The sequence below is a fragment of the Scyliorhinus torazame genome, chromosome 4 (genome assembly GCF_047496885.1).
Source record: "Scyliorhinus torazame isolate Kashiwa2021f chromosome 4, sScyTor2.1, whole genome shotgun sequence".
NCBI classification, from domain to species: Eukaryota; Metazoa; Chordata; class Chondrichthyes; order Carcharhiniformes; family Scyliorhinidae; genus Scyliorhinus; species Scyliorhinus torazame.
The window spans coordinates 217923165-217950158 of NC_092710.1; the positions used below are offsets into that span (position 1 = coordinate 217923165).

General features: G+C 52.0%; 1 protein-coding gene across 2 annotated transcripts in view; it reads right to left on the reverse strand.

The window, feature by feature from the left end:
- The window catches only part of pkib (protein kinase (cAMP-dependent, catalytic) inhibitor beta), a 127777-nt gene that overhangs the window by 99883 nt on the left and 900 nt on the right, over positions 1-26994 (reverse strand). The window lies entirely within an intron of this gene.

The following is a 26994-nucleotide window of genomic DNA, read 5'->3' on the forward strand; positions in this document are numbered from 1 at the left end:
GCGACGCAGACGCGGCATTGGGTTGGGACCTGGAAATGTCTGGGATTTGGGTTCCTGACTCCGGATTGGAAATCCAGTCTCTGTTGTACTCACCGCAGGTGCTGTGTGGCCTGTTGAGTATTTCCAGCGTTTTCTGTTTCTCCTTCAGATTTCCAGTGCCCACAGTATTTTGCTTGAGGAATACAGTTTAATTTTTGGGTTACTAAATGCTAAATCTATTCAGCTGTTTTTCACGTCTCCATTGTTCTGGGATGAAAGTGGGGACGTAACACAACACCGTAAACCATTCTAGCTGTTCCACAGAAGCTTGAAACTATCGGATTTCTGAGATGATAAGAGTAGTCTGAGATGTGCCTAAAGCATAGATTAATTTACTAAACTCTGAGTGTAAAAGCTGTGGCAACAATTTCATTTTAAAGTACTTTAATTTTGTCATCAGGTAAAACCCATCAGTTTTTTCATCTCACAGAAGTGATTAATTAAAGTAATTTTAGAAATAAAGATAACTTTCACGAACTGTAAATATTTTCATCTTAGCAGAACATTTAGAATGTTAAAAGTGTTGATTCTTCTTATGAAATGTACCAAATTTTTTGCCTTCTCTAAGGCTCCACTGTTCAACACACTGTCCAACACTCGATGGGCCGAATGGCTTCCTTCTGCACTGTAAATTCTATGATTCTATGATTTCTGTAAAAGGAGATCAAATGGGTCACACTAAATACTCAACAGTGACATTGAAAAGATCACTTAGTAATACAGAACTTAAGTGTTCAGTAAGTGTAAGGACATTTTAATTGGTATTTTTCACCAGCAGGATACTGCCATCAGACCAAAAGAAAATGCGCTAATGGGAAATGTGGTATATGAATTTTAGTGCCACCGTGTTGCCAGGTATACAGGCTGTATATCCCAAAGACTGACGAGGCGATTCAAATAGCACGTCCCTTTGGCTGTTCGCATAGGCAGAGCACTGATTGTGCTAAACCAGCAAAATCCAGATCAGCTTGCCTGTCGTTAAATGTAATTCCATAATTGGACAACGGTTGCTGAAAAATCCTGAGTGTATTAAGAATTCACACACGATCAATTTAAGATTATAAGTCGGCGTCGTAAAAAAGGCTTGTCATGATATCCAGATCAGCATATCATGGTGCAATCACACACACACTGATGGACAGGCAGTTGGACCAACAAGCACACACGTAACCTCGCAGCCAATCACCAGTGAGAGCACACGCACTATAAAACAGGGAACACCACAGTTCCCGCTCATTCTACCAGGAGATAGCTCAGAGCACAGGGCTCACAGCGCGCCACTCAGACATACACCCTGTGCTGAGTGCCTCACTAAGATAGTGATAGGGTTGGGTCCACAGGTTAGCTGCTGAAGCACGTACCGAAGCCAGTAGTTAGTTGTTACTGTTGATTAGACAATAAAACAGAGCTGTACCATCTACAGCCGTGTTGGATCATTTGTGCATCAGAACACCCAACACGACAAGGCTCACTTATGTTTACTAGAAGTTACATTTAGTCATACACAGGGACATGCCCTCTGAAGGAAAAAGGAACCTATCAAGGCCTTTCTTAAAATAAACAGAAGTGTGGGTGACAATAGTTCCATAGTGCATTTTCCATGTTTTTTAAATTCATTTAAGGGATGTGGGCTTCGCTGGCTAGGCCAGCATTTATTGCCCATCCTAATTGCCCGTCAGAAGGTGGTGGTGAGTTGCCTTCTTGAACCGCTGCAGTCTTTGAGGTGTAGGTATACCTACTGTGCTGTTAGGGAGGGAGTTCCAGAATGTTGCCACAGTGACAGTGAAGGAACGGTGATTTATTTCCAAGTCAGGTTAGTGAGTGACTTGGAGGGGAACCTTGGTGGTGGGACTCCCAGGTATCTGCTGCTCTTTCCCAAGAAGGCAGTGAACAAAGAACAAAGAACAAAGAAATGTACAGCACAGGAACAGGCCCTTCGGCCCTCCAAGCCCGTGCCGACCATGCTGCCCGACTAAACTACAATCTTCTACACTTCCTGGGTCCGTATCCCTCTATTCCCATCCTATTCATGCATTTGTCAAGATGCCCCTTAAGTGTCACTATCGTCCCTGCTTCCACCACCTCCTCCGGTAGCGAGTTCCAGGCACCCACTACCCTCTGCGTAAAAAACTTGCCTCGTACATCTACTCTAAACCTTGCCCCTCTCACCTTAAACCTATGCCCCCTAGTAATTGACCCCTCTACCCTGGGGAAAAGCCTCTGACTATCCACTCTGTCTATGCCCCTCATAATTTTGTAGACCTCTATCAGGTCTCCCCTCAACCTCCTTCGTTCCAGTGAGAACAAACCGAGTTTATTCAACCGCTCCTCATAGCTAATGCCCTCCATACCAGGCAACATTCTGGTAAATCTCTTCTGCACCCTCTCTAAAGCCTCCACATCCTTCTGGTAGTGTGGCGACCAGAATTGAACACTATACTCCAAGTGTGGCCTAACTAAGGTTCTATACAGCTGCAACATGACTTGCCAATTCTTATACTCAATGCCCCGGCCAATGAAGGCAAGCATGCCGTATGCCTTCTTGACTACCTTCTTCACCTGTGTTGCCCCTTTCAATGACCTGTGGACCTGTACTCCTAGATCTCTTTGACTTTCAATACTCTTGAGGGTTCTACCATTCACTGTATATTCCCTACCTGCATTAGACCTTCCAAAATGCATTACCTCACATTTGTCCGGATTAAACTCCATCTGCCATCTTTCCGCCCAAGTCTCCAAACAATCTAAATCCTGCTGTATCCTCAGACAGTCCTCATCGCTATCCGCAATTCCACCAACCTTTGTGTCGTCTGCAAACTTACTAATCAGACCAGTTACATTTTCCTCCAAATCATTTATATATACTACAAAGAGCAAAGGTCCCAGCACTGATCCCTGTGGAACACCACTGGTCACAGCCCTCCAATTAGAAAAGCATCCTTCCATTGCTACTCTCTGCCTTCTATGACCTAGCCAGTTCTGTATCCACCTTGCCAGCTCACCCCTGATCCCGTTTGACTTCACCTTTTGTACTAGTCTACCATGAGGGACCTTGTCAAAGGCCTTACTGAAGTCCATATAGACAACATCCACTGCCCTACCTGCATCAATCATCTTAGTGACCGCCTCGAAAAACTCTATCAAGTTAGTGAGACACGACCTCCCCTTCACAAAACCATGCTGCCTCTCACTAATACGTCCATTTGCTTCCAAATGGGAGTAGATTCTGTCTCGAAGAATTCTCTCCAGTAATTTCCCTACCACTGAAGTAAGGCTCACCGGCCTGTAGTTCTGTGGATTATCCTTGCTACCCTTCTTAAACAGAGGAACAACATTGGCTCTTCTCCAGTCCTCCGGGACATCCCCTGAAGACAGTGAGGATCCAAAGATTTCTGTCAAGGCCTCAGCAATTTCCTCTCCAGCCTCCTTCAGTATTCTGGGGTAGATCCCATCAGGTCCTGGGGACTTATCTACCTTAATATTTTTTAAGACACCCAACACCTCGTCTTTTTGGATCTCAATGTGACCCAGGCTATCTACACACCCTTCTCCAGACTTAACATCTACCAATTTCTTCTCTTTGGTGAATACTGATGCAAAGTATTCATTTAGTACCTCGCCCATTTCCTCTGGCTCCACACATAGATTCCCTTGCCTATCCTTCAGTGGGCCAACCCTTTCCCTGGCTACCCTCTTGCTTTTTATGTACGTGTAAAAAGCCTTGGGATTTTCCTTAACCCTATTTGCCAATGACTTTTCGTGACCCCTTCTAGCCCCCCTGACTCCTTGCTTAAGTTCCTTCCTACTTTCCTTATATTCCACGCAGGCTTCGTCTGTTCCCAGCCTTTTAGCCCTGACAAATGCCTCCTTTTTCTTTTTGACGAGGCCTACAACATCTCTCGTTATCCAAGGTTCCCGAAAATTGCCGTATTTATCCTTCTTCCTCACAGGAACATGCCGGTCCTGAATTCCTTTCAACTGACACTTGAAAGCCTCCCACATGTCAGATGTTGATTTGCCCTCAAACATCCGCCCCCAATCTATGTTCTTCAGTTCCCGCCTAATATTGTTATAATTAGCCTTCCCCCAATTTAGCACGTTCATCCTAGGACCACTCTTATCCTTGTCCACCAGTACTTTAAAACTTACTGAATTGTGGTCACTGTTACCGAAATGCTCCCCTATTGAAACATCTACCACCTGGCCGGGCTCATTCCCAAATACCAGGTCCACTACCGCCCCTTCCCTAGTTGGACTGTCTACATATTGTTTTAAGAAGCCCTCCTGGATGCTCCTTACAAACTCCGCCCCGTCTAAGCCCCTGGCACTAAGTGAGTCCCAGTCAATATTGGGGAAGTTGAAGTCTCCCATCACCACAACCCTGTTGTTTTTACTCTTTTCCAAAATCTGTCTACCTATCTGCTCCTCTATCTCCCGCTGGCTGTTGGGAGGCCTGTAGTAAACCCCCAACATTGTGACTGCACCCTTCTTATTCCTGATCTCTACCCATATAGCCTCACTGCCCTCTGAGGTGTCCTCCCGCAGTACAGCTGTGATATATTCCCGAACCAGTAGCGCAACTCCGCCTCCCCTTTTACATCCCCCTCTATCCTGCCTGAAACATCTAAATCCTGGAACGTTTAGCTGCCAATCCTGCCCTTCCCTCAACCAGGTCTCTGTAATGGCAACAACATCATAGTTTCAAGTACTAATCCAAGCTCTAAGTTCATCTGCCTTACCCCTAATACTTCTTGCATTAAAACATATGCACTTCAGGCCACCAGACCCGCTGTGTTCAGCAACTTCTCCCTGTCTGCTCTGCCTCAGAGCCCCACTGTCCCTATTCACTAGTTCTCCCTCAATGCTCTCACCTTCTGACCTATTGCTCCCGTGCCCACCCCCCTGCCATTCTAGTTTAAACCCTCCCGTGTGACATTAGCAAACCTCGCGGCCAGGATATTTATGCCTCTCTGGTTTAGATGCAACCCGTCCTTCTTATATAGGTCACACCTGCCCCGGAAGAGCTCCCAGTGATCCAGATAACGGAAACCCTCCCTCCTACACCAGCTGTTTAGCCACGTGTTTAGCTGCTCTATCTTCCTATTTCTAGCCTCACTGGCACGTGGCACAGGGAGTAATCCCGAGATTACAACCCTAGAGGTCCTGTCTTTTAACTTTCTGCCTAGCTCCCTGAACTCCTGCTGCAGGACCTCATGCCCCTTCCTGCCTATGTCGTTAGTACCAATATGTACAACGACCTTTGCCTGTTTGCCCTCCCCCTTCAGGATGCCCTCTACCCGTTCGGAGACATCCTGGACCCTGGCACCAGGGAGGCAACATACCATCCTGGAGACTCTTTCACATCCACAGAAGCGCCTATCTGTGCCCCTGATTATAGAGTCCCCTATTACTTTTGCTCTCTTCTGTGCTTTGACCCTCCCTTCTGAACATCAGAGGCAGCCGTGGTGCCACTGCTCTGGCTGCTGCTGTTTTCCCCTGATAGGCTATCCCCCCGACAGTATCTAAAGGGGTATACCTGTTCGAGAGGGGGACAACCACAGGGGATTCCTGCACTGACTGCCTGCCCTTTCAGTTGGTCACCCATTTCTCTGCCTGCACCTTGGGTGTGACCACATTTACATAACTGCGATCTATGACGCTTTCCGCCACCTGCATGCTCCTAAGTGCATCCAATTGCTGCTCCAACCGAACCATGCGGTCTGTGAGGAGCTCCAGTTGGGTGCACCATCTGCAGATGAAGCCATCCGGGACGCTGGAAGCCTCCCGGACCTGCCACATCTCACAGTCAGAGCACTGCACCCCTCTAACTGACATTGCGTCAATTAATTAAAATTTAAAAAAAAAAATTTTTTTTAAATGTTTTAATATATATTTTTTTAAATTTCAAAGTTACTGTTAACTATCTGTTTCCTAGCACTAGATTTCTAATAGAAATGTGAAAGCTAAATATAGTACTCTCCGATCTCTGGCTTAGATACCCCTCTAAATTATAATTAAGTAATTATGTTTAATTAGTTACGAATGCTTAATTTTTTAAAATTTAGTGTAGATTCCCAACCAGCCACTCAGGCCACAGCTTTTCTGTGATGTCACTTCAGTTTCCCCCCGACACACACAATTTGAAAAAGGTATAAAAGTAAAAATGAGTAAAAATCACTTACTTACCTTCTGAGTGTCTTAGATGTTCTCAGGTTCTCTCCCTGACAGAGACTGCTCCTCTCTCCGAACCTTGACCTGCACAATGCTAATAATATAATATAACAATAATATAATATGGCACTTACCTCACACCAATGGGTCTTATTATTAGGTTAGAGGAGGAGGGCGGGTGGGAGACACTACACGTGTAGTGTCTCGGGTTTCCTCTCCACCAGAATTTATTGGTTGGGTGGGAGGGGGGGTCTTCCCAGAAGTCCGCGGGTCGAAAAAAATAAAACAGAAAAGAAGTGTTTTTTTAAAAGGATAAACTTACCTCCCAGAAATCACTTGCGCACCGCTCCCGCTGAAATCGACTGGCCTGTTCCTATGAAGGTAAGTGTTTTTAAAGGATAAACTTACCTCCCAGAAATCACTTGCACACCGCTCCCGCTGAAATCGACTGGCCTGTTCCTGTGAAGGTAAGAGTTTTTAAAGGATAAACTTACCTCCCAGAAATCACTTGCGCACCGCTCCCGCTGAAATCAACTGGCCTGTTCCTGTGAAGGTAAGTGTTTTTAAAGGATAAACTTACCTCCCAGAAATCACTTGCGCACCGCTCCCGCTGAAATCGAGTGGTTGTGGGTTTGGAAGGTGCTGTCTAAGGATCAAAGGAACCTTGGTGAGTTACTGCAGTGCATCTTGTAGATGGTACACATGGCTACCACTGTTCTTCGGTGGTGGAGGGTTTGAATGTTTGTGGAAGGGGAAGCAATCAAGCGGACTGCTTTGTCCTAGATGGTATCGAGCTTATTGAGTGTTGTTGGAGCTGCACTCATCCAGGCAAGTGGAGAGTATTCCATTACACTCCTGACATGTGCCTTGTAGATGGTGGACAGGCTTTTGGGGGTCAGGAGTTGAGTTACTCGCCCTACGATTCCTCGCCTTTGACCTGCCCTGGTAGCCAAAGTATTAACGTGGCTGGTTCAGTTCAGTTTCTGATCAATGGTAACCCCAGGATATTGATTGTGAGAGATTCAGCGATGGTAATGCCATTGAATGTGAAGGGGCAATGGTTAGATCCTCTCTTGAAGGAGATGATCTTTGCCTGGCACTTGTGTGGCGCAAATGTAACTTGCCGCTTGTCAGCCCAAGCCTAGATATTGTCCAGACCTTGCTGCATTTGGATATGGACTGCTTCATTATCTGAGGAGTCGCGAATGGTGCTGAACATTGTGCAGTCATCCGCAAGCATCCCCACTTCTGATCTTATGACGGAAGAGACATGACAATGGCTTTACAAATCAGAGTCAGCTTGCCAACCAATCAGCACTTTTGTTTCAGGCAATATAAATTGTTGCTGCTCCCTTTGAAATTTGGCATTCCCATGACAGTCCCAATAACAGCACGTCTATCTTTTCAGCAATATTCCATAAATCGCTGACATTTTTGGTAATTAGAATGATTTCAAGAAATCAAGCATAGAGATAATGGAGTATTGATTTTCATCTATATTTACACAGTAGTGTGATTTATCTAAATTGACTTTCAAATGAATAGTGCAGGGATTCTCTGACATGCTGTGCCACTGAATGGAAGGAACAAGGATCGCCCAAGAGGTTTCAGTATACTCAGCTGTAAGGTAACAAGACACCTTCTTCAGAAGCTGAAAGGGAAAGGCAGAGCACTAGCTAGCTTCAAACATTCTCATGAGTCTCCTCGTGGTAAATTATAAAAGATCGTGAGGAAGTGCCTTCCAGACCGGTCCACATGGTGCAGAAACAAGCTTCTAAGCATGGAGGCGATTGGTGGCATACGTCTGGTACCGTGTGGGTCAGGGAATGGACACCCTCTCCCTGTGACTGTCAAGGTGACGGTCGCGCTTAACTTCTACGTGACGGGGTCGTTCCAGTCGCTGAGTGGAGGCCTGTCCGGCATCTCGCAGGCATTGGTGCACAGGTGCATCCGAGCAATGACTGATGCCCTGTATGACCTTGTGGACCGGTACATTTAGTTCCTTGTGGACCGTGCCCACCAGGATGCCCGGGCAGCGGCTTTCTCTGCAGTCGCCAGGATACCCATGGTCCAGGGGGTAATCGATGGGGTGAACGTCACCATGCACCCACCATCACATGACAGGCCGTGTTCATGAACAGGAAGGGGTCCTACTCCATGAACATGCAGGTGGTGGTCTTTGACCAACAGATAAAGATACTGCACATCTGTGCCCGGTACCCGGGCAGTGTGCATGACTCGCTTACCCTGGTGCAATCATTCATTCCCGGCTTGTTCGAGGAACACCCTGCCACCCCCGCCCCCCCCCCCCCCCCCCCCCCCCCCCGACCCCCGGACTGCGGGGCTGGTTGCTGGGCGACAGGGGTTACCCGTTGCAGTCGTGGCTGACAACGTCTGTATGGAGGCCACAGACCGACGTGGAGCACCGCTACAATGATGCCCATTGCGCGACCAGGAGTGTGGTGGAGAGGTGCTTTGGGCTGCTGAAGATGCGCTTCAGGCACCTTGACCACTCTGGAAGGGCCCTCCAGTACCAGTCAGAAAGGGTCGGCCGCATCATTGTGGTCTGCTGCGTCCTGCACACCATAGCCCAGCAGAGGGGCGATGTGCTGGCGGATGAGGAGGGGGTGGAGGAGGAGGGGGTGGGGGAGCATCACCACAAAGGACACGCCTCTCCAGATGGGAGGATGGGGAGGGGGGGCAATGTACAGGACATGGGGGCTGTACATGGACGGGAGGCTGCACAACACCACCGGTTGGGCCAGCGAGCACAGGACGAGTTGATAGCCACACGTTTCACCAACTAGGGGGGCGCGGGGGGCGGGGGGAATGGGGAGGGGCGGGAATGGGGGTGGTGCTGGCTGTAGTCACGGACACCACAATAAAGCACCACCACGTACCAACCCGCTCTGCGATGAGGTCTGAGCTCCACATCATTAGGCAATGTCTGAATAATGGCCACACTATCACCCTCAGCCTGGGTGGTCCCTGTATGTGGGCTGAACACTGCATTGAATGGCCCTGTCATTTCGCTGGGGGCGGGGTAGCATGGGCGACCCAGGGGGAGGGGGGGGGAGTGCACGTCACGCGCACTGGGACTCGAAGTCCCATCGCCCCTCACCCACAGTGGCACTCAGTTCCCGCCCCACCCCAGCACGCATCGTACAGTGCACAGAGGCAGCTTTCATAGGTGTTACAGTGTTTAGTTACACAAGTTCTTTACATGTGCCCTAGCCACTATTACTAAGCTGTGCCGTGCACCCATGCCAACTTACTAAATGACTATCTTACTGGCCTTATGGGCCTTATGACTACTTCTCGGTGCTTCCCCAGAAGATACAGCAGAAGTGGAGGCGAAATGCAGTGATCCGTACCCTGCGACTAGGGTCCCCGTTGGCGGTCTTTTTCTGGGGCGGCCTGGTCTGGATTCCAGGCCGCCCCTTGGGCGACCGGGATGGTGTTCTGCCACCCTGTTCTGCCTGCTGCCTACCAGATGCACCAGGGACGGTAGGAGGGAGGGGGGGAGTCCAAGGTGCCACGGTGTACTGGGACCTCCCCTGCAGGGAGACCCAGAATGGGCTGCAGCTCCTCCTCCTCCCTCGGGGTGCCCGTTGCACAGAAAGCCCCAGGCTTTGCGTACTCCGACCCATGTCTGACACCGTAGCCCCATTGCTTCCACCGCGGACGCCACCCGTGCGGTTTCCGCCTGGGTGGCAAGCAAGACCGGCACCATCCCCTTCTCTTGTCCCTGGGTCTCTGACTGCATCGGGTCACTGGGTTGGTGTGGGAATTCCAGGAACCCAGGACCCGTCTGGGTGCCAGCTGATTGCTGGGGCCGGTCTGCCCTCCGACCATCCCGCCCCTCGGCTGCTCCGACCTCCGCCTGCTGTACCAGAACGATGTGTGGTGCGCACCAGTTAGTGTCCCAGAAGCCTCATCACTAAAGAGACCAACCGAGATGATAGTCTCTGCAATGGTAGAGGGTGTAGGAGACAGATGTGACGCACAGTCTAGTATGTCCTCGTCAGAGGAAAAGTCCGGGATCTCTTGTGACGGTCCGCGGTGCGATGGTCCCTCTGTTACAGTCCTCTGTGTGTCCGTCCCCTGTGTGTCCATCCTCTGCGTTTCTGTGTCCTGTGTGTCCGTGTCCGTCCTCTGTGTGTCTCCGTGTCCTGGGTGTCGGTCAACTGCGTTCCTGTGTCCTGGGACTCCGTGTTGGGCGCAGGCCTGCTGTGATGGTTGCCCTCCCCATCGTTGCTTGGGTCCCTGAGGGCCGCCGGCCCTGGCACTGACTGTGGGTGGGGTGTGCCAGATGGGCTGGCACCACCACAGACTGGTCCTGTAAGATGCAAGACAGCATGTATGGTTGGACAGGTGGACAGGGGTGAGGGGGTGGATTGAGGGGTGGGGTGAAGGGGTGGGGTGAAGGGGTGAGATGAGGGGCTGGGGTGGGGCGCTGGTGTGGGGGGCTGGGGTGAGGGGCTGGGGTGGGGGGCTGGGGTGTAGGGTGGCGTGAGGGGCTGGGGTGCGGGGCTGGGCCAGGTAGGAGGGTCTCACTTGGTGGCTCGCCCTCGATCTCGGTATCGGCAACCTCCCGGTCCTCAGGTCCGCCAGCGAGGTCCAGTGCCCACTGCATGTGCACGGTGAGGGGATGCAATACAGATGCACCCCCTCCGGCTTTCTCCCACTCCCTGCGGTTATGGACGTTCTTATCCTGAGGGGGGGCACACAATCATCAGCAGTGTTAGGCAGTCCGACGCATGCAGCCCAGGGGTTGTGTCTATGATGGCATAGGTGCACACAGCACCCGGCCAATGCGGCTGGCATGGGTGGGTGTGGCCATGTGGGTCAGGGTGGGGTTGTACCGTCCTCCTGAAGGGGTGGGGGGCGGGGCGGTGTCACGTGTGGTGAGTAGGGGGTTGGTGCCAGGGGCACAGTGCTGGGTACTCACCCTGGCTGCCCTATGTTGGTCGTGCAGCTTCTTGCGCACTGGTCGCCTGTGCTAGGTGTCGTCCCGACGCGCTGACGGCATCGCCCACCGCCCTCCACATATGCAGGACGGTGTTGCGTGGGGTCCTGCGGCCGGTCCACGGTGTCCAGGAGCGTGTCGAGGTCGCAATCCCGGACCTTGGCGCTGTGCGGAGGGCAGCCATCTTCCCAGTGTCAGCTGTGTGTGGGGGGTCGCGTTATTTCAGTGCGCCGTGGCGCCATGTCAATGAGGCGGCACGCGTATCGGTCACAGGTCTGGGGCCACGCCCCTGCGCTTCTCATGGCACCCGTGCTGGCCCCTTGTGCGCCGCAGAATCGGCTCAGTGGGCAGCACTGCTGTCTCACGGCGCCGAGGTCCCAGGTTCAATCCGGCTCTGGGTCACTGTCCTTGTGGAGTTTGCACATTCTCCCCGTGTCTGTGTGGGTTTCACCCCCACAACCCAAAGATGTGCAGGGTCGGTGGATTGGTCACGTTAAATTGCCCCTTAATTGGAAAAAACGTTTTTAAAAAAGAATCGGTGCGCGATGGGGCCCTTTGACGCCGGTGTAAAACGTTCTGCCGGCGTCAATACTTCGCCACCATACTGATGAATCCCACCCCGGTCTCCCTGTAACCATGTTTTAGTAATCCCCACCAAGTCATAACCTTTTGTTTCTATTTGCACCGTTAGCTCATTAAGTTTGTTACGAATGATCCTTTCATTTAGATACAAAGCTTTTAAATTTGTTTTAATGTTAGATTTTCACACTCTTCTATAATTGCTTGGTGCATAAAGACGTTTGCCTGTTCTGCCCATCACTTTTATTTTCTGGTAACCATCCACCACGTTGCTAATCTGCACTCTTACCTCCTCCTTTAAATTGGATTTTCCCCTCCAACTGACCCCCCCCCCCCCCCCCCACCATTTAGATTAAATATACGTAACCGTAACCAACCTTATGATTCTAACAACTATCTCCTTTGCAGGACTTAGGATATGAAAGGGACTAGTTCCCTTGCAGTTCTGCTCTCCTCACTTCTCCTGCATGCCTCCCTATCCTGCTAGACAGTGGACAAATATCAGTGATTGGGTTGCACTGTCTTTGAGTAATCTGCCTGCCACAGCTGAATAGCTGGAGGTTCATGACAGCAGCGAGAGGTGGGTGTGAGCATTGGGAAGTGCATGCTGCCAAGTCTAAGTTCTGACTCTGGGAGTTGACATCCCCGGCCACCTGCTCCCACACCCTTCTAAGGGGGTACCTTCAGGGCCTCTTAGCCCCTTGGAGAACCTGAGTGTCACTCCTCCTGCCCACGTTCCCCCACCAGAGCCACCGGTGTCAGATCCGTCATATTGGAGCCTTCACTCTCCCAGTCCTGGTGCTTGCACCCCCCCCCCACCCCCCGCACCCCCAATCACCATTACTTTATTACCTGTCATGATATGCAAACATGCAGATAATGATATACAGACAGGCAGCTAATGAACACAGAGAACAGGACATGACCAATGAGCAGGCAGGACACTCAGGGGTGGTATCTCACTATAAAAGACACGAGGCACTCACACTCCATCTCTTTCCACTGATGAACATCTACAGAGTGAGTCAGGGTGTATGTACAGTATCACATCTCCAGCATGTGGCTAAGAGCTAGTCTGGTTCAGTCAGACAGAGTAACCACATTTAGGTTAGCAGAGAGTCGAACTCATAGAGAACTGTGCGAACTGTGCTCCTGGTTCAATAAATCAGATTGAACTAACATCAAGTATGACGCAAGTATCTTTTGGTCAAAGCTCATCCAGTTGCAGCCTGTGTTATCCCGGGTACATAACACGGCATGCTACCAGGAGACTGCTTAATCTAGGTGTTTACCTGTGGTAGTATGTATTGGGGGTCATGTGGGACTGGAAGCCCTAATGTCATTGGCTGACAGATCCCGGGTCCTGGTTGGCCGTTGACCTCTAGCTCCGCCCTGAAGGCGGAGTATAAGAAGCCGGAGTCTTCCCCCGCAGGCCAGTTTACTATCGAGCTGCGGGGGAACAGACACGCTTAATAAAGCCTCATCGACTTCACTCTATTCGTCGCACGGAGTCTTTGTGCACTACAATTTATTAAGCGTGCCTAAAAAGGACTATGGAGCTCAGGATCATTCCGGAATGCCTGAGGATCAGCCCCCACGCAGTGAACGCGGCAGCAGCCTTCAAGCACTGGCAGACTTGCTTTGAGGCCCACCTCAGAACGACCACCGGCCGGGTCAGTGAAGACCAGAAACTGCAGGTCCTGCACTCGAGGGTGAGCACGGAGATTTTCTCCCTCATCAAAGACGCGGAGGATTTCCAGACGGCGTTCGCAGCACTGAAAAGTCTCTATGTCCGCCCAGTTAACCAAATCTACGCTCGCTACCAGCTCGCGACGAGACGGCAAGCTCCCGGAGAATCGATGGACGAATTCTACGCCGCGCTGCTGATTTTGGGACGAGCCTGCAGCTGCCCGTCAGTGAACGCAAACGAACACACGGACATGTTAATGCGCGATGCTTTTGTGGCAGGTATGCAATCCTCCCAAATCCGCCAAAGACTTCTAGAAAGAGAGTCGCTAGGACTCTCAGAGGCCCGGGCTCTAGCAGCCTCCCTAGACGTGGCCGCGCGTAATACCCGCGCCTACAGCCCCGACCGTGCGGCAGCCCATTGGGCACCGTACGTACCCGTCGCGACAAACCCACCCCCCCCCCCGGACACCCCACAGGCTTGCGCGGTCCAAACGCCGAGTCACATCGGGGGCGCCCGCTGTTATTTCTGCGGCCAGGCGAAACACCCCCAACAGCGCTGCCCGGCCCGCGCAGCTATCTGCAAAAGCTGCGGGAAAAAGGGCCATTATGCGGTTGTGTGCCAGTCCCGCGAGGTCGCCGCTGTCCCGGGAGAACAGGGAGCCCTGCAAGCCGTTTACGCGCCCCAACCCCCCCAGCATGCCATGTACGACCCGCAGGCGCAGCCGCTCTGGGTCCCGACCACCGCGGTCCCGGGAGAACAGGGAGCACTGCACGCCGCTTACGCTCCCCAACCCCCCTCCCCGCAGCCCATGTATGACCCGCCGCCGGCGCTACCGTTTGGGTCCCGGCCAACACTCTCCACGGAGAGGAGGGAGTTTTGCGCGTCCCTAACGCCCCCCCTAACCTCCACCCCGCGCCCCACGCCTGACCCGCCGGCGCCACCTACTTGGGCCCCGACCACCGCTGTCCCCGGTGAGGGAGCTCCGCGCGGTCCTAGCGCTCGCGGTCCTAGCGCTCGCGGTCCTAGCGCTCCCCAGCCCCCCCAGCGCACCATGTGCGACCCACAGACGCCGCCATTTTGGGTCCCGGCCACCACGAGGGGAGGAGGGGCGCCGCCATCTTGGACCGCTCCAGACCTGTACGACGCGTGGGGGCGGCTATTTTGTCCACCCCCGCCGCCACCTTGTGACCCCCCAGCCATGTGCGATGTATGGGGGCGGCCATTTTGTCCATCCCCGACGCCATCTTGGACGGCAACAACGGACCCCACTCCACTACTACAACCACGTCTCGCTTCAATTACGCTCGATCAAGCTCGGCCCCGGACACTCCAGACGACGACGACAACGGTGCTAATAAACAACCACGAGACGCCATGCCTAGTCGACTCCGGGAGCACGGAGAGCTTTATCCACCCCGACACGGTAAGACGCTGTTCCTTGACCACCTATCCCAGCGCACAAAAGATTTCCCTAGCTGCAGGATCCCACTCCGTACAGATCCAGGGATTCTGCATAGTTACCCTAACGGTGCAGGGGAGGGAGTTCAAAAACTACAAACTAAACGTCCTTCCCCAACTCTGTGCCCCCACCTTGCTGGGATTAGATTTCCAATGCAATCTACAGAGCCTTACGTTCAAATTCGGCGGCCCAATACCCCCACTCACTATCTGCGGCCTCGCAACCCTCAAGGTGCAACCCCCGTCCTTGTTTGCGAACCTCACCCCGGATTGCAAACCCGTCGCCACTAGGAGCAGACGGTACAGCGCCCAGGACCGGACCTTCATTCGGTCCGAAGTCCAGCGGCTACTAAAGGAGGGCATAATCCAGGCCAGCAATAGTCCCTGGAGAGTGCAGGTGGTAGTAGTGAAGACAGGGGAGAAACAAAGGATGGTCATTGACTATAGCCAGACCATCAACAGGTACACACAACTAGACGCGTACCCTCTCCCCCGCATATCCGACATGGTCAACCGGATTGCCCAATATAAAGTCTTCTCCACCGTGGACCTCAAGTCCGCCTACCATCAGCTCCCCATCCGCCCAAGTGACCGCAAGTACACAGCCTTCGAGGCAGATGGGCGATTATACCATTTCCTACGGGTCCCTTTTGGCGTCACAAACGGGGTCTCGGTCTTCCAACGGGAGATGGACCGAATGGTTGATCAACATGGGTTGCGGGCCACGTTCCCGTATCTCGACAATGTAACCATCTGCGGCCACGATCAGCAGGACCACGACGCCAACCTCCAAAAATTCCTCCAGACCGCCAAAGCCTTGAACCTCACGTACAACGAGGACAAGTGCGTTTTTAGCACCGATCGGCTAGCCATTCTGGGCTACGTAGTGCGCAATGGGATAATAGGCCCCGACCCCGAACGTATGCGCGCACTCATGGAATTTCCCCTCCCGCACTGCCCAAAAGCCCTGAAACGCTGCCTGGGGTTCTTTTCATACTACGCCCAGTGGGTCCCCCAGTACGCAGACAAGGCCCACCCCCTAATACAGACCACGACCTTCCCTCTGTCGACAGAGGCTTGCCAGGCCTTCAGCCGCATCAAAGCGGATATCGCAAAGGCCACGATGCGCGCCATCGACGAGTCCCTCCCCTTCCAGGTCGAGAGCGACGACTCCGACGTAGCTCTAGCGGCCACCCTTAACCAAGCGGGCAGACCCGTGGCCTTTTTCTCCCGGACCCTCCACGCCTCAGAAATCCGCCACTCTTCAGTAGAAAAGGAAGCCCAAGCCATAGTGGAAGCTGTGCGACATTGGAGGCATTACCTGGCCGGCAGGAGATTCACTCTCCTCACTGACCAACGCTCGGTAGCCTTCATGTTCGATAATGCACAGCGGGGCAAAATCAAAAACGACAAGATCTTAAGGTGGAGGATTGAGCTCTCCACCTTCAACTATGAGATTTTGTATCGTCCCGGAAAGCTGAACGAGCCGTCCGATGCCCTATCCCGCGGCACATGTGCCAACGCACAAATTAACCGCCTCCAAACCCTCCACGAGGACCTCTGCCACCCGGGGGTCACTCGGTTTTACCACTTCATCAAGTCCCGCAATCTCCCATACTCTTTAGAGGAGGTCCGTACAGTCACAAGGGACTGCCACATCTGCGCGGAATGCAAGCCGCATTTTTTCAGGCCGGATGGAGCGCACCTGATTAGGGCTTCCCGCCCCTTTGAACGCCTCAGTCTCGATTTCAAAGGGCCTCTCCCCTCCACCGACCGCAACGCATATTTTCTTAATGTGGTGGATGAATACTCCCGCTTCCCTTTTGCCATTCCCTGTTCTGACATGACCGCGGCCTCAGTCATTAAAGCCCTGAACAGCATCTTCACACTGTTCGGTTACCCCGCATATGTCCACAGTGACAGGGGGTCCTCTTTCATGAGTGACGAGCTGCGCCAGTTCCTGCTCAGCAAGGGCATAGCCTCAAGCAGGACGACCAGCTACAACCCCCGGGGGAACGGGCAAGTAGAGAGGGAGAACGGCACGGTCTGGAAGGCCGTCCTACTGGCCCTACGGCCCAGGGACCTCCCAGTTTCACGGTGGCAGGAGGTCCTCCCGGACGCTCTCCACTCCATCCGGTCGTTATTATGTACGAGCACTAATCAAACGCCTCATGAGCGTCTCCTTGTTTTCCCTAGGAGGTCCTCCTCTGGAACGTCGCTGCCGACCTGGCTGGCGGCCCCAGGACCCATCCTGCTCCGAAAGCATGTGCGGGCACATAAGGCGGACCCGTTGGTCGAAAGGGTTCACCTCCTCCACGCGAACCCCCAGTACGCCTACGTGGAGTACCCCGACGGCCGACAGGACACGGTCTCCCTGCGGGATCTGGTGCCCGCCGGCAACACGCACACCCCCCCGACACCATCAACCCAACCCCGCCCCTTCCTGCCACCGCCGCACCCCGCGACCGCCCCCTTCCCAGGAGGATCGGTTCCCCTCCCCTCAGCACCGACAAAGAATAAAGCCCAAGCTGAAACCGTAAGGCTCCTGGAGGCGACAACACCGGTACAAGCACCACCACCACCGGGGCCGAGGCGATCGACACGGACGACCAGACCACCCGACCGACTCGTGGCGTCGATCTAAAACTAAATATGGACTTTTCACAAGAACATTTTGCTTTTCTTCCTATACCCTCTGTAAATAGTTGCAACAGGACAAAATTGTACAATACTGTATTGCCATGTGAATGTTTTTTTTTTCCTCCCAGGACCCTTACCACCATACGAAGCATCACCTCGCCGGGTTCATTTTTGACAAGGGGTGAATGTGGTAGTATGTATTGGGGGTCATGTGGGACTGGAAGCCCTAATGTCATTGGCTGACAGATCCCGGGTCCTGGTTGGCCGTTGACCTCTAGCTCCGCCCTGAAGGCGGAGTATAAGAAGCCGGAGTCTTCCCCCGCAGGCCAGTTTACTATCGAGCTGCGGGGGAACAGACATGCTTAATAAAGCCTCATCGACTTCACTCTATTCGTCTCACGGAATCTTTGTGCGCTACATTACCTCAGTCCATTCCGTGACAACCAGCGAATGTACCCGGCACCATGGAGAAGATTCAGGCTCCTCACCAGCTCAGGACCTCCGGCAATCTCAGTGCCAACTGGTGGATATTCAAGCAGAAGTTTCTGCTGTACATCGGGGCTTCAGACCTCGTGGGTCCGCCTGATGCAAGGAAGATCGCGCTTCTCCTCTCAACTGGGGGGGGGGGGATCAAGCCATCAATCTCTTCAACTCTTTTCACTTCACCGAAGGCCAGGACAAGACAAAGTTTCAGACCATCCTGGACAAGTTTGACAGTCACTGTGAAGTGGACACCAATGAAATCTTCGAGCGCTCCATATTCAAACAGCATCTACAAGGTAAAGATGAATCTTTCAACTCCTTCTTAACTAACTTCCGCCTGCTAGCACTGTCCTGCAACTTTGGTGATATTGCTGACTCCATGATAAGAGACCAAATTGTTTTTGGAGTTCACTCTGATCCTCTGAGAGAGCAGCTACTGACAATCAAGCATATGACCCTGCCAGTCGTGATTGAAACATGCACAGTGCATGACCACGCCGAAAATCGCTATGCCCAGTACCAATCGGCTGAAAATGAGAAACTTGCCTCCCACGAGGCAGAGAGTGTGCAGGTCATCCCCCGGATGCAGCGCCTCAGCATTGATGAAAGCAGCCATTTTGCGCGCTTTTACCAGGGCCCCGCGCATGCGCGATGCGAACGGGATAACGAAGCGGCCGACACCCGCACTGCGCATGTGCAACGACGCGCGGAGCGTCAGGACGCCGACGTCATGACGTGCTCGAACTGCGGCAACGCCCACTTAAAGAAACTCTGCCCTGCAAGAGGCAGGCGATGTTTAAACTGCGGGAGGCCTGGACACTATGCAGCCTTGTGCAGGTCAGCACCACCAATCAGGGGCCAGCGCTCCCAATTCTGATGACAGCACGTTCAGAGTGTGCAACAACGATTACAGGATTCTGATTCTGGCAGCACAACGGATCCAGAAGAAGGATGCCTGGATGTGTGGGCATCATTACCAAATGTGAATATGCCACATCCAACTCATCACAACTTGAATCCATCCTCACTGTGGATTCTGCGGACGAATAGCGTGTGGTGATGCAGGTCAACCACTGCTCCATCCAGTTTAAGCTGTACACAGGTGGTTCTGCCTACCTCCTCTCACAGGCAGTGGCGGCGGCCTCCAGTGGCCACGCCGTGCTCCATGGCGGACTCAGACCGCGGAGCAGAACCCTAAAAATAGACCCCCCAATCGGCCGCACGCCCGACGGAGACAGCCCGCCCAAAAATTCCCTGGCCGCATATAAGACCCCCCTGTCCTCCGCTCGACCCGCCCCCGACCAGGGCGACCGCGCACTGTGACCGTAGCCGCCACGCTAGTATCCCAACCTGCAGGACTATATTAGATCCACGCCGTCGGGACTTCGGCCGGTCGGGGGTGGAGAATGGAGGGCCTCCAGCAATGGCGTCAGGTAAGGGAATGTGTGGCGTGGCGTACTCTCCGAGTACATCGCTTTTCAGGCCCCAGAGAATCGGGGTACCGGTGCCGGTCCCGATTCCATGCGGCAAACTGGAGTCTCTGCCACAGCGCCGGCTGCGATTTCGGCTTCAGGGTTTTGGAGAATCCAGCCCCCTATCTCTCTGCGGTTTGCTTCTGTCAAATCTTTTTTTTAAATTCATTTACGGGATGTGGGAGTTGCTGATTCGGCCAGCATTCTTGTCCATCCCTAGTTGCTCTTCAGAAGATAGTGATGAGATACCTTCTTGAACTACTGCAGTCCAATACGGATGCCCAATTTTACCAGGCGGATCAATACATCCACTTCAATGTGGATCGAGCCCACCAGGATGCCCGGGCAGCAGGTTTCGCCGTCATCACCGGTTTGCCCCAGGTCCAGGGGGTGATTGACGGGATGCATGTTGCCCTACAAGCACCGGCTGATGACAGGTCGCTCTACACCACTCGATGAACATGCAGCTGATATGTGACCCTCAGCAGCGAATCATACACGCCTGTGCCCGGTACCCAGGCAGTGTGCACGACACCTTCATCCTGGCACACTCGACGATTCCTGACATATTTGAGATCCCCCCCCGGCTGAGGGTTTGGCTCTTGGGTGACAGGGGTTATCCGCTGTGGTCGTGGCTGCTGCCGCCTATCTGGAGGCCACAGACCGCCGCGGAGATCCGCCACAATGGCGCTTATGAGGCGACCAAGGGTGTGATCAAGCAGTGCTTCAGCCTCCTCAAGATGCGGTTCAGGTGGGTCTGTTTTTGTCCAATGTGTGCAGGAGGGTTTCCTGACACAGTATGTAGATAGGCCAACGAGAGGCGAGGCCATATTGGATTTGGTACTAGGTAATGAACCAGGACAGGTGTTAGATTTGGAGGTAGGTGAGCACTTTGGTGATAGTGACCACAATTCGATTAAGTTTGCTTTAGTGATGGATAGGGATAGGTATATACCGCAGGGCAAGAGTTATATCTGGGGGAAAGGCAATTATGATGCGATGAGGCAAGACTTAGGATGCATTGGATGGAGAGGAAAACTGCAGGGGATGGGCACAATGGAAATGTGGAGCTTGTTCAAGGAACAGCTACTGCGTGTCCTTGATAAGTATGTACCTGTCAGGCATGGAGAGGATAACTGCAGGGGATGGGCACAATGGAAATGTGGAGCTTGTTCAAGGAACAGCTACTGCGTGTCCTTGATAAGTATGTACCTGTCAGGCAGGGAGGAAGTGGTCGAGCAAGGGAACCGTGGTTTACTAAAGCAGTCGAAACACTTGTCAAGAGGAAGATGGAGGCTTATGTAAAGATGAGACATGAAGGTTCAGTTAGGGCGCTCGAGAGTTACAAGTTAGCTAGGAAGGACCTAAAGAGAGAGCTAAGAAGAGCCAGGAGGGGACATGAGAAGTCTTTGGCAGGTAGGATCAAGGATAACCCTAAAGCTTTCTCTCGATATGTCAGGAATAAACGAATGACTAGGGTAAGAGTAGGGCCAGTCAAGGACAGTAGTGGGAAGTTGTGCTTGGAGTCCATGGAGATAGGAGAGGTGCTAAATGAATATTTTTTGTCAATATTCACACAGGAAAAAGACAATGTTGTCAAGGAGAATACTGAGATTCAGGCTACTAGACGGGTTCATAAGGAGGAGGTGTTAGCAATTCTGGAAAGTGTGAAAATAGATAAGTCCCCTGGGCCGGATGGGATTTATCCTAGGATTCTCTGGGAAGCTAGGGAGGAGATTGCTGAGCCTTTGTCTTTGATCTTTAAGTCATCTTTGTCTACAGGAATAGTGCCAGAAGACTGAAGGATAGCAAATGTTGTCCCCTTGTTCAAGAAGGGGAGTAGAGACAACCCCGGTAACTATAGACCAGTGAGCCTTACTTCTGTTGTGGGCAAAATCTTGGAAAGGTTTATAAGAGACAGGATGTATAATCATCTGGAAAGGAATAATTTGATTAGAGATAGTCAACACGGTTTTGTGAAGGGTAGGTCGTGCCTCACAAACCTTATTGAGTTCTTTGAGAAGGTGACCAAACAGGTGGATGAGGGTAAAGCAGTTGATGTGCTGTATATGGATTTCAGTAAAGCGTTTGATAAAGTTCCCCACGATAGGCTACTGCAGAGAATACGGAGGCATGGGATTCAGGGTGATTTAGCAGTTTGGATCAGAAATTGGCTAGCTGGAAGAAGACAAAGGGTGGTGGTTGATGGGAAATATTCAGACTGGAGTCCAGTTACTAGTGGTGTACCACAAGGATCTGTTTTGGGGCCACTGCTGTTTGTCATTTTTATAAATGACCTGGAGGAGGGCGTAGAAGGATGGGTGAGTAAATTTGCAGATGACACGAAAGTCGGTGGAGTTGTGGACAGTGCGGAAGGATGTCACAAGTTACAGAGGGACATAGATAAGCTGCAGTGCTGGGCTGAGAGGTGGCAAATGGAGTTTAATGCAGAAAAGTGTGAGGTGATTCATTTTGGAAGGAATAACAGGAAGCCAGAGTACTGGGCTAATGGTAAGATTCTTGGCAGTGTGGATGAGCAGAGAGATCTCGGTGTCCATGTACATAGATCCTTGAAAGTTGCCACCCAGGTTGAGAGGGTTGTTAAGAAGGCTTACGGTGTGTTAACTTTTATTGGTAGCGGGATTGAGTTTCGGAGCCATGAGGTCATGTTGCAGCTGTACAAAACTCTGGTGCGGTCGCATTTGGAATATTGCATGCAATTCTGGTCGCCGCATTATAGGAAGGATGTGGAAGCATTGCAAAGGGTGCAGAGGAGATTGACCAGAATGTTGCCTGGTATGGAGGGAAGATCTTATGAGGAAAGGCTGAGGGACTTGAGGCTGTTTTCGTTAGAGAGAAGAGGTTAAGAGGTGACTTAATTGAGGCATACAAGATGATCAGAGGATTGGATAGGGTGGACAGTGAGAGCCTTTTTCCTCGGATGGTGATGTCTAGCACGAGGGGACATAGCTTTAAATTGAGGGGCGATAGATATAGGACAGATTTCAGAGGTAGGTTCTTTACTCAGAGAGTAGAAAGGGCGTTGAATGCCCTGCCTGCAACAGTAGTGGACTCACCAACACTAAGGGCATTCAAATGGTCATTGGATAGACATATGGACGATAAGGGAATAGTGTATGTGGGCTTTAGAGTGGTTTCACAGGTTGGCCCAACATACTGCGCTGTAATGTTCTATGTTCTATGTTCTAGGTGTCTGGACTGCTCTGGCGAGGCCTTCCAGTATGATGCTGAGAGGGTCGCACGCATTGTGATGGCCTGCTGCATCCTCCACAACATCGCGCAGCAGAGGGGCGACATGCTGGAGGAGGAAGATGATAACCAGGCCTCCGACGACGGGGATGCGGAGGAGTGTGAGGGTGGGCAGAACATGGAGCCCAGGCAGGCACGGGAGGTCACACAACGTGTGTGCCAGGGCCAAAGCTGACAAGTCACTCTGATCACCTCCAGGTTTACTAACTAGGAAACTAGGAGGCCAGGCGCACGGACACCGCATCCCAACCCCCGCTTCACTCCCCCGAGCAGGTTGTATCAGTGGTAACAAGTGTTAATTGTGAACAAACATATACAGGTTTTTGCCCTAGCCCCCATAACTAAACTGTGCCCTGCACCCATGCCAACGTCTCCTGGTGTGGCGAACGAGGCCTCTCTCAGGATCTACTGGCCACATCACGTCTGACACCAGCGGGAAGCAGCTGGTAGACTGCACCCCTCATCTTTGTCCTAAACGGGCAATTCCTAATTTTAAAAGTGCCCTGTAGTGCTAGACTCACCCACAAGGGGAAACATCTTCCAATATCTACCTAGTGAAGACTGTTCAGGATCTTAAACACTCCAATCATGTTACCCCTCACTCTTCAAAACTTCTGTGGAAACAAGCCTAATCTTCCAATCTTTCATTATAAGACAGTCTGTGAAACCTTGCCGCAATCCCCCCTCCCCCCCAATACAAACACTGGAGCCTTTGCCCTGAGGTTTTCTTCCTTGAGCTGCCTTACCCAGCCCCCTCACACTGGAGCCACAGAGAAGTCACTGTGCTGACTTGCCTGGGAGCCTCCACCCCCTTAATGCCATTTCCTTGTATTCCTATTGGAGAACCCTGCATGCACTGCATTGAGTAAGGTGAACTCATCTCTGAGTACCGATCAAAGTTCAGGTCGCCTATGCATGGGCGGGATTCTCCGACCACCCGCTGGGTCGGAGAATTGCCGGGGGGGCGGGGGGGGGGGAGGGCAGCGTGAATCCCACCCCGACGCTTCAACGCCGGCTGCCGAATTCTCCTCAGAGCCAGGTCCCGTTTTTTTGGCGGGTCGGGGATCACATCGCCCCGGGTGGGAGGCTGTTGTCAGTGTCCCCACCGGCGATTCTCTGGGCCCCGATGGGCTGAGCGGCCACCCGTTTTCGGCCAGTCCCGCCGGCGTGAAATACATAATGTCTATACCGGCGGGACCTGGCTCTGAGGGCGGCCTGCGGAGTCCTCGGGGGAGGCACGCGGGGATCCGGCCCCAAGGGGGACCCCCAATTTGGCCTGGCCCACGATCATTGTCCACCGAACTGTGGGCAGGCCTGTGCCGTGGGGGCACTCTTTCCCTCATCGCCGGCCTCTGTAAAGCTCCGCCATGGCCGGCGCGGCAAAGAAACCCCCTGCGCTTGCGCAGGAAACACGCTGGCGCTCCTGCGCATTCGCCAAATTGCGCCGGCCAGCGGAGGCTCTTCGGCGCCGGTTGGCAAAGCGGCAACCAATCTAGCGCCAGTCTAGCCCTGGGAAGTGCGGAGGACTCCGCAACTTCCAGGCGGCCCGTTGCTGTATTAGTTCACGCCTCTCTTTGGTGCCGGTACGGCCCGCCCCGCCGGTTGGGGGAGAATCCCGGCCAATGTCTTTTAAAAGCAGTTGATATCTCGCCATTCTCCATTCATTCTGATATGGGGCTGAATTCTCCGCCGTCAGGATTCTCCATTTTTCCGGCAGCCCGGGGGTTTCCCGACGGCGTGGGGCTGTCCAACAATGGGAAACCCCATTGACCAGCTGGTGAAATGGGAAGGCTCGGCGTGCTGCACCAGAAATCTGGTGCGGCGCGACGGAGAAACCCGCCCATGGTATTTAAACTTTACATGAAGTGATTCTAGCCTGTGGCCACAATGATGAGATGCAAGCATGCGAATGATGTTCAGTGTGGGAAACGTGGCCCGCCATTGATGGGGGTGAAGACAATCGCTTCCTTGTTTTGCCTCACTGGGAAAAGAGCCTCGGGCCTTTTCGGGCTATGTTTCAATCTCCCAAACAAACATGTCCGTCCTGATTGGGCATCAAAAATTCTGACCACCATCTCTCAACACATTTCATCAGCCTGTCTGGAGGACTCATGCTGTCCACAGGACCATCCAGCTCTAATTTTGATTCACTTCAGATTTTGATAGCTTCTCATATATTGGTAAAATGTTGAAATCACAGTGTTATTTATGACCTTCTTTGCAACCGGACAAACTTGATTGTGCAAAGGCAGCTGACACAAAACCAATTATCTCCTTACCAATTGGCAAATGACTACCATGTCAATGGAAGGTTATGTGCTAAATAATACAGAGTATTACTGAAAATAATGTAGAGTAAAGCTTTCAGTAATGTGCACTGGAGGCATTTGCAATAACTATTTTGAAGAAATGACTATTTCATTATTGTATATTTTTAAAATCACCAACACGATTCATTCTCCACATTCCATCAAGTTTTCCTATTTGAAATACTTTTCGCTTTTAATATAGAAAAAGACAATTCCTATGAAAGACAGGGGGCGGAATTCTCCGAGCCCCCGCCGGGTCGGAGAATCGGCGGCAGGCTGCGCGAATCTCGTTATGCCGCCCCGATGCCAGGACGCGATTCTCCACAGAGCAGAGAATCGGCGCCATTGGGCCGGCATGGTCGGCGCGGCACCAGTCGGGGTATGGGCCGACTCTCCAACCCGGGCCGGCACGCCAATTCTCCGACCCAGACGGGCCGAGCGGCCGTCAACAAAAAGCCGAGTCCCGCCGGCGCCGTTCTAACATCCTCTGAGCCGGCGTGACCTCGGCGTTGAAGGGTCCGGGGGCGGTCTGTGGGGGGAAAGGGGGGGTCTGGCCCCGGGGGGGGGCCTCCGTAGTGGCCTGGCCCGCGATTGGGGCCAACCGATCGGTGAGCCAACCTCTCTGGCTGGGGGCCTCCTTTCCTCCACCGGCTCCTGTAGCCCTGCGCCATTTGGCGTCGGCCGGCACGGGGAAGAAGGCCACTGCGCATGCGCTAGTTGGCTCCGGCTCAACTGCACACGCGCAGATCCCGCGGCGCCGGGTTCACGCCGGGATCCCCCTGTGGGCCGGAGAATGTGGTCCCGGAACGGGCGCCGACGCTGGAGTAAAACACTCCCGTTTTTACGCCGGCGTCGACACTTAGCCGTCTGATGGGAGAATCCCGCCCAAGGTTTCTTGCACTTTTGAAGGATTTCTTTTCTCCAATGAAGTATTTTCTTATGACAGAACCTTTCCTTATAGAAACAGTTTTCAGATGGTATACTGTCTGATTATATGTTTTCCTTGTGTATTGTTGCATTTATCAATAATCAGTAATACCTTAAATAGTTACTATCGTGGAAATTTTAAAAATAGTGTCCATCAGTGCTCTGTGAGCAATTTATACCAGGAAATATGCCACAAATGTAACTGTAATGTTTCTTTGAATATTAACCTTGGATTGTGAAAAAGAATTAAGAACCAATGGATCTTGTGTTGTTACATTGATGCATTTTCTCTCAATAAAGACATTTACCATGCAGACAATAATCTACATGTTGATTTCAGATTCAATATTCAGTTCATGTGAAATAAAGTGAGATCATTTAGAGCAGCAATTTCTGCTTCATTTCCTAATGCAGAGAGAAAGCAAAAATTAAACCCCCTACACTCAATATCGATTAAGTAATTTGTGTCTGAACGTAAGAATGTGACAAGATTAGGTTTGACTGTGATGCCTTGAACGCTGTCAATATTCACAATCAAGATTTCCACAAGAAGGTGGTCTGGTGAGGTGAAATCTGTGAATTTCAATTGAACTTTTAGGTCAGTTCTGTAGTCCAAGAAGGGAGTGCATTCATTCATTTTGCACAGTCTCATTCTATGATATCACAGAAAATCCAGGCATACATGACACATTCCATTAAAATGAATCATCAGAAAATCTCAAGCAAAGTATCGTACCAAATGTATGCATTTCCTGAGCATAACTGTTCAAATGGAACATAGCAAAGACATGCTAAAGCCCTCAAGGTCCATCTGCTTTTGTAATACTTCTAGGACTTGTCATTGTCCTAGAAGACAAATTGTCATGTGTAACACAACCCATGGGTTGGGGTAGGAGGAATTACCAGTTTGGGTCTTTCAACAATACTAGCCAAGTAGCTTAAGGATTTAATCACATTCTACCTGCACAGAAAGAAATGTTACAAATG